Here is a 13,363-nt window from a genome sequence, read left to right on the forward strand (position 1 = left end):
ACAGAGAAACCTTAGAAACACAGTTCTAATGACACGGCTATGTGAGGCACAAAAAATCAGCCCTTGAATTTGTATGCAACTGTAACCACAGCCATTGAGAAGTAACAACTCAGCTACCCAGTACCATGCTGTTTTTTCATGTCAATAGAGAGTAATCTCATTTACCTCAACTTTTCCTTTACTATCTCTCTCAACCCTGCTTAGTATTCACAACTGACCATGAATCATGCTATTCGGATGCACACATTTCCCCTCTGTAATTCTGCAGCATCTAGAGCAATCACTAGAAACCTTTAAGTTGTCATGCAAACAAAAAAGTTGTCCATTGCAAAAGGCTTTCTCATGCCTTTACTCTTCAGTGGGTTTCCCTTAGTTCAGGAAAGTGAGTTTGCTTTGAGTAGTGCATATATTCCTGGCAAAGCTCTGTTTTCTGTGCTTTGCTGAACTCCTGAACACAGATGTCCCATTTGTGTTTCATTAGTACATCAGCCTCTCTGAGGCTTTCGACCTCTGCACTAGGCAATAATTACCTGGCGCAGACCCATTCCCTCGCCAGCTGGCCTGGGAGCTGCTCTGCTCAGACCAGGGCTCTCTCTGCTGTCAGCCCTTTCCAGTCAACTGGACAGCTCAATCAGCAGAAAATATCAAATATGGTCATTGTTTAAGCTCAGCCAGCATTATTTCTGCTTGGCCTGACAATGCATCTCCAAAGAAAGATTATGCTTCCTGAGGTCTAGGCATGAGACAGAAGAGTTAAGACATCTGACAGGGTTTGTTGCATTTAGAAGCTCTTTTGCAAGCAGTTTGGGCTGATCATGTCCTTCCCTTACTGCAAGCGGTGTTGTAGATACCTCCCTCTCTCAGGCCCAATGACTATTTAATTATTTGTACAAACTGGAAAAGCTCGGAGGAGAGAAAGAGAAGGCAGCCAAGACTATAGTCCTGGGCTGAGGGCATTTGCCTGGGATGTACATAGGCAGTTTGCCTCTGATTGTTCCAAATTTGTGTCCACTCCCACATGTGCATTCATAGGGTGGTGGGAATGATTTAACTTTTACAGATTTTAAGGGAGATGCAGATTTGCTTCAATGAAGAAATTAAAATCTTGAGGTTGCACCTGAGAAAACCTTGTCTGCTGTGCCAGCAACCACAGACTGCAGCACAGCGAAACCCTGCACCCAAACCAGAGCATCTCTGGCCTCCCTGCCATGTTTACAGAATGGCAGCCCCTACTTTTAGTATTCTGCTATCTGTACCAAGGGAACTTGTAGAAGTTAAGGTTGAGGATCGTTTTTATGGAATGGTCACCGTGTTTCTCAAACAGGATGGTGCAGACTAAATTGAGACAGAAACATGAAAAGATGGACTAGGTGACACAGAGTCCCAGGCAAATCTATATTTTAAAGGTATCTTTTCAGTACATTTTAGACAACATGACACTGAGCAGCATCCAAAGACAGAATATGAACCATGGGTGAAAGAGAAAAAGATAAGAAAGAAAGCAGTGGTGCTGACTGACCACCTAACTCAACAAGTACAGCCAGGCACATCTTCAGTTTGGTTAAAGAAAATAGCAAGGCATGGTACTTCCTAGATTCCATGATAGCAGCAGTGTGAGAAGATTTCCAAGATGAGCTACAGAGTTCTGGAAAATCCCTATTGCTCATTTCACTCAACAGATCCACTGCAATCAACGGGAGCAAATGAAGATCTCATGGACTCAAAGATAACTCTGATAACTGCTAAAAGAAAGCAAGAAAACAGCTCATGGTGATCATAGAATCATAATAGTTTGTGTTGGAAGGGATCTAAGTTCATCAAGCCTAACCCCCTGCAATGAGCAGGGACAGCTTCAACTAGATCAGGTTGCTCAGAGTCCCCGTCCAGTCTGGCCTTGAATGTTTGTGAGGATGGGGCAGCTACCACCTCTCTGGGCAACCTGTGCCAGTGTTTCACCACCCCCACTGTAAAAAATTTCTTCCTCATGTCTGGCCTGAATCTTCTCTCTTTTAGTTTAAAATCATTACCCTTTGTCTTGTAACAGGCTCTCCTAAAAAGTCTGTCCCCATCATGATGATCCAACAGAAGAGAGGTATTGTAGACCAGTTGGCTATGTCCTACAGACCTTCTGCTGAAGATACTGTTTTTATAAAGTAATGCAATAGACTTTAAAGGAGATTTTACTTCAAATAAAGGAAGAGGAACTATCACCTTGCTCAGAGTCCTCTGCCAACTCTAATTTTTAATATTATAAAAAGATGGGAGCATTCTGAAACAAAGGGTGAATCCTTTATTTACGGGAACATACGGTCGTTATGTGTCTATTCTGAAAAACAAAAAGGTAGAAATAAGCTGGGGGCACAAGAGGGTAGAGTGAATGATGGATAATGTGATCTAGTGGGCCTAATTGAAAAATGGTAGGGTGAGACTTATAATTGAAATACTGATATTGATGAGTTCAATCTATACAGAATAAGAACAACAATAATATTTAGCAATGATGCAGCACTTTTCATCTTTGGAGCTCATTAACTAATTAATCTTCACAACACTCCTGAGGGGCAGGTAAGTATTATTATTAGCCCATAAGAAAAATAAATCCAGGATAGAAGCAGAGGAAGGTGGAATTAAGAGCCAGAAGTGACTTTGTTATAGGGAAGAGGGTGGAAAATAACTCCCTTGTTCAGTCACAGCAAGAGGCAATTCCATTACCAGAGAAAGATGACCTGGCACAGGAAATATTCATATAGGAGATCCATCCTTTCTTCCACACCAGAGTAAAAGTCGCAAAATATGAGAAAGGAATTCAACCAGCGGAGTAAAATTTACAAAAGAAAAATAAAGTGCATCAAAAGGCAGCAAAATGTAAGCCAAGAATGGCAAAGAGCAAAAAGATGCTGAAACTTTGAAATGCAATGCCAAAGCAGTGCTTTTTCATACTAATGAACTGAACTGTTGGACTGGTTTTAATAGGAAAAATACTAATAAAGACTGTGTTTGTAGGTGGTGAGGAATTAGCAAAGGCCTTGTTGATAAAGCTAGTGATAAAACAGAGGAACTTGGCTTTGCTGAATGATAGGCTGGCAGCAGGCTCAGATCACAGAAATCCTACATATTAAAATGAGGTAATTCTTGACATTTAATTCTCTTATTCTCTCCTCTTATGTGTGAGAGAAAACAGAAATATTGAGAGGACAAAAATAGTAAGCAGACATAACAGTAATATTCTGAAGAAGGCAAGAGTTCTTGTGAGCAGGACTGGAGGGAAGAGCCAAGGATCAAACTATTTGAGAGTTGTCTTGACATTCTGGGCCTTGTATTTTAGAGGTCAGACCATGCAGAGATTCAGATGGAAATAACAAAACTGTGCAATGCACAGAAATTTTGACTGAGGTCTGTCTAATTTTGACAGTTAAAAAAAAGAAATCACAAAGCTTTTTGGCCCATTTGAAGAGGTTGCTGTACTCCCCTGTCTGTAAAATGGAGGTAGTTCCAGGTTTAACATGTAATTTAACTTATGTGAAATACCTTCCATGTATCTGCAATGTTACTGCGTGCCTGAAAATTACAAGTGACTTTTTTTTTTAAATGCAGAGATTCTCAAATCCACAAATGAGTATTTGCTCAGGCTACAATCTCTATTAAGTATAACAAACCAGAGGGATGAAAGATTGACAGATGACCACAAGGATAAGAGGAAATTAAAGATATAATAACTGCTGTCTACAGAGTTTGGCAGTGTTTAGTCTGTAAATCAAAATAAACTATGTTATTCCTGAAGTTTTTCTACCAAAGCAAGGTTGGCCATGCTTACTACCCTTTTTCCTGCACACAGGGCTGGCCTAAGAATTTGAAAGAAAGCAGAACTTTCCCTGGGACAAAAGGGTTATGTGGGAGCAAAGGCACATCCAACCTTTCAGCAGCCTGCTGGGAAAGGGAAGCCCAGCAATTTTTTCCTTAGAGTTTACTTATTGGACTCCTTTAGCTTTTCCTGATTTTTGGAAGGAAAAAGTGAGAGATACTCTTTTATTTTTAAGTGGCAGGTGAGGAACTTTCTTCCCTGCACCCCTGTACATGAGAAGAACCACTAGGGCCCACAATTAGTGTCTGGCATGAAACCTGGAGCTTTTTGCACCTTAAAGACGTGCCACCAAGATGCACACAGTGTTTTCTCCAATCCACATATTTTCATGGCTGTATCAGAGATGCCACAAACTTTGACACATGCCTTATGCAGTGATACCACAACTTCACACTGAGTCTGGCCACCCAGGGTGAGAAGCAGCACTCCTGCCCTAGAAATTGTGCTGGTTTAATGTTTCATGAAGTGATCACCACTGGCTGCTTCCCCTGGGGTGGGTCATAGTTCTGCCTTTGTTTTCTTTGAAAAACAAAACAAAACAAAAACAAACAAACAAAACTTTAAAAGAACTTATCTATTGTTTCTTGTAAGAGGTAAACTCGGGAAATGACTTGATCATGAGGAGCCCTTCGTACCCTCAGTGCTGGGCTGATCCAGGAGTGTGCAGTACCATGACACCCACAGAGCATCTGCAATGTGTTACAGAAATAGAAAGTAGCACATGCAGAATATGTAATTTCCACAAAGCACATTTTTATAGGAGGGAAAAAAAGGCAAAACACACCATCCTATTTCCATTAGGTATGGCCTTCAGCAGGGCAAGGTTTGTTCATTACTGCACCGAAGACAGGAAAGAAATCTTTCTGCCTTGTTCCAGAATTTACATGCTTCTTATTCATTATGAGAAAGACTTATGATTTGATAAGCTGTTTCCCCTCTGCAAAAGAAATCACTCTTTCTCCTAAAGGAGGAGGAGTGGGGGGAGGCATTTTCTGTGCTTTCTATTGAGTGAGCCACATGTAGGAAGATCTGAATAATCTTTGGGGAAAAAAATAATGGCACATGAATTTCAGAGCATGTGCTTTTGTGTTATTCAATATGACTGATAGGGAAGGATAAGGTTGAAGTTCAAGGCAAGTATGAAAGTGTAATTTCTCTCTGCACAGTCACAAATAAAATGAGTCTCAGCTCTACAGGATTAAATTAATTAGAGATGGATCTTGTGCTTGATGCTAGTTTGATAGAACTAGAGTTTGTAGTGGTTGTATCATGAACATAAGTGGATATCTCTAGTGGCTAGCTAGTATTTTCTTTATACTCAGGAGTGTTTACCATGGCACACAAATGCTAACTGGTTTTATCACACAGTCATTATCATATGTTCTTCCCTTTCTCTCTACTCTTCAGGTGTTGCTGCTACAAAATGATTTCATATCAATTAGGAATTCCATTTCCTTCAAGGGGCTACTGAAGGAACAGCCACCTGTAATGCATGCTGTTTAAGTTCAGATCCTTTTATCTTCACAATGGGTTTTTTAGACTCTATGTCCAAAATTGCCAGCATTACCTAGGTATTTTTTCATATTTAATAAAGAAATACATATGCACTGTACCTGGTTGTGTCTCTGGAAAACGTAGTTCTTATGACACACAATATATGTTACAAGAAAAGTCTTCTTAAGATGACTTTAAAGATAAAAAGAAAAGTTGAAAATATATCAGATTTTTCATCCAGCATAGAAATCAAACAATAGCAAACAAGTACTACGAAGTTTCTGTGTTGCTGTTGAAAGCAAAGGCATTTCATTAAGCACACTCTAAAGATGACAGCTTCTTATCCAAGGGAGAGCGATAAGAAATTCAGCTAAAACAAACAACTTCCAACCTTTTTTTAAGGGGAGAGCTCTAGTTTCTGTCTAATTTTATGGAAGAAAAAATTTATCTTTTCCTCACGTACATGAAATAATCTCTTTGAGAACAAGAGTTCCAGCTCTACCTTCACACTAGTTCCTAAGTAACATTAAGGGGATCTGGCATTTGGAAGGTTAATTTTCTTATCAAAACTATACAAAATCCTAATTTTGCAGAGTAGCAATTTGGAAAAAAAAAATCAGCAATGGGAAAATGTTGGTTATGCAGCACTAGACATTCAGTACTCAGGGGATCAATTATAAAAACACTCATTCAGCTATTTCTATTCAAATGAACACCTGAAGAGGAGGTCTCAATGGTTTTAAAAGTGTGTGGATATTACTGGATAAATGTTAGTCCAATAAAAGAGATCATCATCTGCTATTTGTGTGCATTTAAGTTGACACTAAAAAGATCTTTGCGGAATATTGCTGCTTCTTTTTCTTTTTTTGTGTGTGCATCTTTTATCTCATATTCCCTTAACACTTTGTGAACTGAAGAAAATAGACCAAATGAGCTGTTCTTTAAGATTAAAGGGGCAGCATTTAGTTGAACACACCTGAATGTGGAAGGAGTCTATTTTCCCCACACTTATGAATATGTAATGATGTGCTTGGAGGCACAGTCACGAACCCCTAATAAGAATTCACGAGTCTGTGTTTGAAAACAGACATTTGCATTTGCCCTCCGGTCACAGTACATGGGTCATTCTTATTCAAAAATTTATTTGCTTTATTTTCCTATTCCCCCTCCCTTTCCTTCCCACCTTAAAATATTTTCTCATTTCTAGGTTTTGTTTTGAGAAAAATTAAAAAGGGAGGTCTAAATCCCTCCAGAACGTCCAGGATTCAATTAGAGTGAACTTATTCAGGGATATATACAGTTATTTGTTCAAGTGAAAAACTCCATTGTCTCATTTGAGGATAGAGTGTTTTTTAATCTCACAAACACATTTGCTTTACCAAATACATTTGGCAGGAATTGGAAGGAAACAAAAAAACCCTACATAGGTGTGTAACACAGCATTTTAAGAAGTGAAAGTTGGGAACGAAGCAATAGCAATAAAGTGATCTAGGTTAGGGATATACTCCATAAAATCGCATAAATACTTTGAAAAGGCTACCACCAAGAAAATGAAAAAGCAAAGCAAAACAAACAGAACAACGACAAAGCATCATAAACATTAATTTAGCGAGCTAATCAGTGTCACGTACCAGATTACAAGCTTTGAAGGCATGGTATCCAGGTGGGGAAGAACAGGCTGTGGAGATTAGCACCTAATGGAAGTATTGCATTTCTCTTAAAATTTCTTGTATAAAAAGCTGTTGGGGATCTACTCCAAAACACACTCAGAATTGTATTTTTTGTTCACTTTCTAAACAGTATGTTGTCATTTCAAATTAGGCACACGGGTAGCTTTTACTCAGATTTTTTAAATCCTTTTTTTTTCCAGTTCGTTCTTGTTCCCTCTTTTTTCTTCAAAAAGATGAAAAGAAAAAAAAAGAGAAAACAAAAAAGTGAAAGAGAGAGAAAACCAACTTGCAGCACTTTACTCATTATCTGAATAGGGACCATGAAAGAATCAGGCCTCTTTGCCTGAAAAAAAAGCTAGAGAGTATTTAAAACAAGCAGACAAAAAAACCCCCACAAATAAGACCAAGTAAATTCATTTGTAAAGAATGGAATTACTGAGCTATTGCAAATCACTGTAAACAATTTCAGATGCTCACTATCAAATCCCCATGTTAACGCTTACACATTCTACAGCTGTATTAAAGATTCCATCATCACTTTGCTAAGGGTCAGTGGAAGTTAAATACCCATCCCAAAGCATGGGAAGATTTCAAAACATTCAGACTAAAAGTGGTAAGCCTAATTTGTAGAGATGTTTGAGCTTATTGTAAAGATGCTGCTACAGTTCTTGGTGGGGCATATACATGCCCAGATATTCACCCAAAGTACAGGTACACCCTCGGTACATATACAAGCACATGTGCACACATGGACTCACACATAGAGCTTGAATTGATTGCTATTTACTAGACGTTTTCTAGATTTTACATTACTATCACAAGTTTGACTTTGGTAAGAAAACGAGTCTATTGTGACAGCAATAGTCAAAGAGGAAACCATTATTTTAGATCTCACAGTGACACCTGCAGTTGAGCCCCATGCACGAACACGCAAACATCTCATTTAGAAAAATATATCCATATTTTTGAATCATACATATCTCCTGCTGAATTATCCTCGTGTACCTCAAATTTGCCTCTCCCTTTGGCAGCACAATCAGCTGCCACACCAGCATGAATCAGCTTTTCCTCTTACAAAGCAAAAAGCCTGCCATAAAGTATATAAATAGCCCAGAAATACTTCCTTGGGCTGCTTGCTGGGAGCAGAGCTGCCCATGCACACACAGACACACAGATCTCTCCTCCACAAGCAGGCATTGCAGAAGGACCACCTGCATGTCTGAAAGGCTCATCTCCACGTTTCAAAGATTTAATCACTTTTCTGTTAATTGCAATATAAAGTATTGCATGCACTATGAATAAGGACTAGATAACCCAAGGATTTTGATGAATCTCTTCATCTTCACTGCTCCCTCCTTGGTTTTGGTCACCAGCTGGTGAGTGTCAGTGATGTGGTCACTCTGTTCCCCTCCCTCTCCCAAATGGTCTGGGAATTTCACTGTTTCCCCATTATTTAAAGCACTTAGTTTTTTGGATTCTTTTGTTATTTTCTTTTTTAAAGAAAAACCGTGCTGTGTTTTGATTTCCACTCTGAAGGCTACTCTGAGAGTCCTGACTCTCCAGTTAAAACAAATAATATATGAAAGTCTATATTTAATTTTTCCTTTTCATTATTCTCACAACTTACTGTTTATTCAGTTTCCTCCCATATACTAGGAAACAATCTCCTCCTTCTCTCTTAAAAGCAAGACATGCAACTAAAAGGTAAATCTTTCTTTTGCTGTATGATGAATTTTTTAATCACCACTTCCTTTGACCCACTTCCACTGCAACAGTTTTTAACCAAGACCGGTATTTGTATTTCGCCAAGCACAGCACGAATCTGGATTAAATTTACAGCTCTTATAGCTACTTCATTCATCACATAAGCATCTAGAACCTTGCATATAAACGTGTTCACATGAACAAAAAGATTTCTTTATAACTTTTGTCAATATTCTGCTGATTGTTAGTTCAGTAGCAGATGTGCTATGCTTAATGGTGCATATAGAAGAAGCATTCCCTAATCCCTAAATGAACTTCTTATCTCTAAATATATACAGGGTAAGCTATCTAAACTCAATTTAGCAACTATGCTATTAAATCTACCAGAACCAAACAGTGAAAGGATATTGGTAAATCCAAGCACCTGTTAGCACAAACAAAAGAATCCTAATAAAACAAAACATTGCTAACCATAGATCAAAATAAATCAGTTATAGTTCTACATACATAAATTTCTATTATCGGTGCATCTCGAACCCCCATGTCTTGATTTCACAAGTGCATACAGGCAGTTTTAAACTCCTCTGGTTTTGTTAGTGCCACACTCTGTCAGTCACAATTCGCTGCAGAGAAATGAGTTGTCATCAGATCAGACTTTTAAACTGCATATGAATGCAGATGGATCCATTGTGGGATTTAAGAGAAGTGCACAAAAAAAAAAGAAGGTAGTGTCATCTGCTGGCTGGATTACAGAACCTGGAAGCACAGCTTGTGGTGCAGAGGTTCCTGCTTCATCACTAGTTCCCTCTGCAGCCCCATACGTAGCTTAATACAGTATCTGAATATCTTCACTTATTACATGAGAGCATCTTCACCTTCCTCCACAGCCAAGCTCTCGGCTCTGGCCCACCAGCTGCTCAGCAACGATCCCTTGTGTCCCTGGACTGTGCAGAGAAGGCAAGGGATGCTCAGGGACTAACCTATTTTACCCCTCAGCTGTCCCTTGTGCAGGTGCCCACAGAGGCTCAGCAGCAGGACATTGCCTTCCCCTTCACCCTGGGACAGGAGCAGCCCTCAGGTGAATCCTTAGAGCCACCTGCAATTACTGCAGTCCTGAAACTGTGTGTCCCACAGGGGCTGAGCAACAGAGACCCGAATTTGCTATACAAATGACCTCTTCCTGAGGGATGTATGGGTTAAATCTACAGAGGAATTCCCCAAAGCTAATAGGCAAAGGAAAAAAATTCCCCTTCCTATATTTCTGCTTTCACCTCTTTTTATTTTCATTGCAGTAGGGTATGACAGGACCACAGCAATAAGAAGCTGGTTTCATTTTCCTTTGGAAACAGTACTGAAACTTGGTGCAAGGAAAAGCTTGTAACATCTCACAACCACACATCACCTATTACTGCTGGAAAATAAGCATTGCCATCAGTGCAGCCATCAAATGCATCTCGCATTTAATTGCCTGACCAAAAAAACTGGACACACCATTTTTATTTCCACAGAAGTGTTTCTTAAAATAGTTGACTATCTGTGAAGACAATTAAAGCAATTAAGTATATAAAGGGATCAAGAAGGGCCAAGTTACACCCAGGCCCACAGAACAGATGACTCCTAATGTTACCTGCCTGGAGGGTGTTACCTGCCATGGTCAATAACTCCACCATGGTCCAGAGCATTTTGTACTTCCCCTGTGCTCCCTTGTCCCTCTTATTTCTCCTCCCCTCAGCATGAAGACAGTCAGCCAGTACTAGTTGTTTACTGTGGACCCTAAAAATCCATCTTTTTCAACCTCTAGGATCAAAAAGTCACATTGAAGAACTTATAGTTTTGCAGAATTTGTTCTAAAGTATAACAAAATCCCCAGCACAAGTATCAACAGCCTTCTCAGAAATAGCCGTGTGTGGAAGGAGAGCTCGACTCAAGAGGAGGGCTCCAGTTTGGGACCAGAGACAAAGGTGGAAAGTTGTCACAAAGGTGCATTTTCAAGATGCATTTTGTGGCATCTGCATATGTTTTCTTCAGCTTGTGCTTCTGTTATTGTCTTACTACCTTGGGAGAAGCATCACACATTTAAAAAATAATAAAAATTTAAAAAAAAAAGAAGGAAAAATATAATTTTAAAAGAAAAGGCTATGCATATGCAAAGTTGATTCAAATGCTTTCAGATTACACCATAGAAAAGCTGTGGCCTAGTTTTTGAAATACATATTTCACTTTATTTTGCACACAGCTGGGTTTATATTGGCACTCACACTAATATGCAAAATGCGGTATCTTGTATTCATGAATGACTCTTTATAAAATGCCAGGAGGGCACCTGCTTTCTTTTCTTTAAGTCTATCCGATGACAAAGAAGAAGCCTGTATTAATGGCCAACTTCCAGCTCTGACCACAGCCTGGAGGGATTTACGCCAGCTGTACACAGGTTTGGAAGTAAACAACATGCCCTGGTCAAAGGGAGTTTCTTACACTCCACGGAAAGAGACTGCTAATGAGATGCAGCGCGCTGATGGAGGGAGTGTCAACACTAACTGCGTGTGGAGCTGCTGCAACCAAGTGTACATGTGCTCAGATACACAGCGCACATCCTCGTCTTATCCAGTATATAAGTCCTGTGTGTTATATACGTCATCCAGTCCTCACAGCATTGCTGTAGACACGTTAGCCAAAATTCTTCCATTCCTGGTAGTTCTCAGGGTTCGGGCTCAGTGGCTGCCAGGGTTCTAGGCAAACTATTAAAGGTACCCTGGCCAGTTGTAGATGGTGGGATGATTATTATTATTATTATTGTTGTTGTTGTTGTTGTAATTGTTATTATCGTGTTTTTATATTTTAAAAAAATGAATTGTATCTCAGTGATCTGGAAGGCAGGCTTATTGAAACGAACCCTCATCTTCAGAAGCTGCTTTGTCTGCCATCCAAATCTGGCAGGACCTGTGGGTGTTGAACTTCAGATCATGAAGCAAAACTCATCTCTCAGGATTTTCCCCAGAAAATCAGAACAACATCCATGAGACAGCTTGACAGAAAAAAGTTTTTTCTTTAATGTATAGTTGATTAAGCATGTACCTAAGAAAAAAATGTTTCTAAACGAGATATAGACAACAAACATTAGATGTATTTCCTAAATATTTGTGCAGATACTGGGAAATTCAAATAGGAATTTTTAAACTTAGATTGATATATATTCATTATATGGGCACGTTAAAAAAATCAGAAATTCACCTCTAGCCATGAACTGGAGTTGGTCGAAAATGTATTACAATCTTCCTACATTAAATTTATCCAACTTTTCTACACTTTGCAAGATTATTCCGTGCGTTCTGATTTGGATTAATTCTTTTTCCTGACTAAGCAAGGGCACCGCAGTCATCTCATTGTGCACTTCTGAGGTAAGCAAGGTACCATAAGGTCAAATCAGCCTGAGTTTGATGAGGATGTAATTGAGCTGATAGCTTTCTGTCATTACTGCCCTGCATTCCATGTACCATTGACTGCCAGACTAGAAACAGCTGCATTTCACTGGGTATCAACCTACATATTTTGCCAAATGCAAAAGAAACTGAAAAGTGTTTCCATTGCCTAACTCCAGACTTAAGCTATGTCCTTATTTCTGCATCAGGAATAGGCAGAACCAAAAAGCAAGAGAATCATCAGCTAGAAAACCAAACAGATGATAAACTGAGCTGTGTTCAGCCATTTACTCGTCTCCCAACTCCCTGCACCAGCCTGCAAAACGCTTGCCACTTCCATCAAGTATCAGAACAATTTGAGGTGCTCACTCCTGCACCAGGATACTGCATATAAAGTTTAAGCCTTCCTGCAGAAGTTAATTTGTAACTTTTTGGAGGTGTCCCTCTGAAAGGCGCAGGTTGCACTCTAAGATGTGAGTTTAGCGACACAGCATCTGCAGCATTCTGCTCAGAAACACAGCAGGGTGGGAGGAGATCATTAACTAGTTCTTATTCTAATAAAGATACTTGATGCAGAAAGCAAAAATTTATAAGTAATGAAGTTATCATGGAACTCACTAGCAGCATTAACTATTTTACTACTAGAGCAAGAAGAGTCAACACCAATGAGTTTGACACTGTCAGATCCTAAAAGGACTCCAAAACGTTTTATGCACTAAAAGAACCAGGAAAAATTAAAATCATCCTCCTTTTCTTATTGTAAGGCCTATGTCCTCTGTGAAGGTAATGCTCCTACATGTATCCTTTTACACCTACACACTCTTCACATATTGCAAACAGCAAGCCAGGTTTCTCCATTTTTCAGCCCAGCAGCAAAAGTAGGTACATGCCTTCTGTATCCAGGTGACAAAGTAGACGCAATAACCTTCTGATGAGAAACAAATTCCTATCAGAAATACTAAGCTTAAGGTCCTCTGAGATCTAGCTCCATTTTTTGTTATTTCCTCATCCCTGCTCCATATTCCCACTGATCCCATTCCTGATCTGGGATGTTTTTAAAGTGTTGCACAGCCTCTTCTTGGATGCAGATGAGATATGATGACAACTTAAGAAGCATTAAGTAAAAATAGGAAATATTAACCGGAATTACAGTTTTGAGTTGTGACTTTATTGTTATTTTAATTAATTCTTTCACTGGTTACATGAAGCAGATG

The sequence above is a fragment of the Columba livia genome, chromosome 5, assembly GCF_036013475.1.
Source record: "Columba livia isolate bColLiv1 breed racing homer chromosome 5, bColLiv1.pat.W.v2, whole genome shotgun sequence".
In the NCBI taxonomy this organism is placed as follows: Eukaryota; Metazoa; Chordata; class Aves; order Columbiformes; family Columbidae; genus Columba; species Columba livia.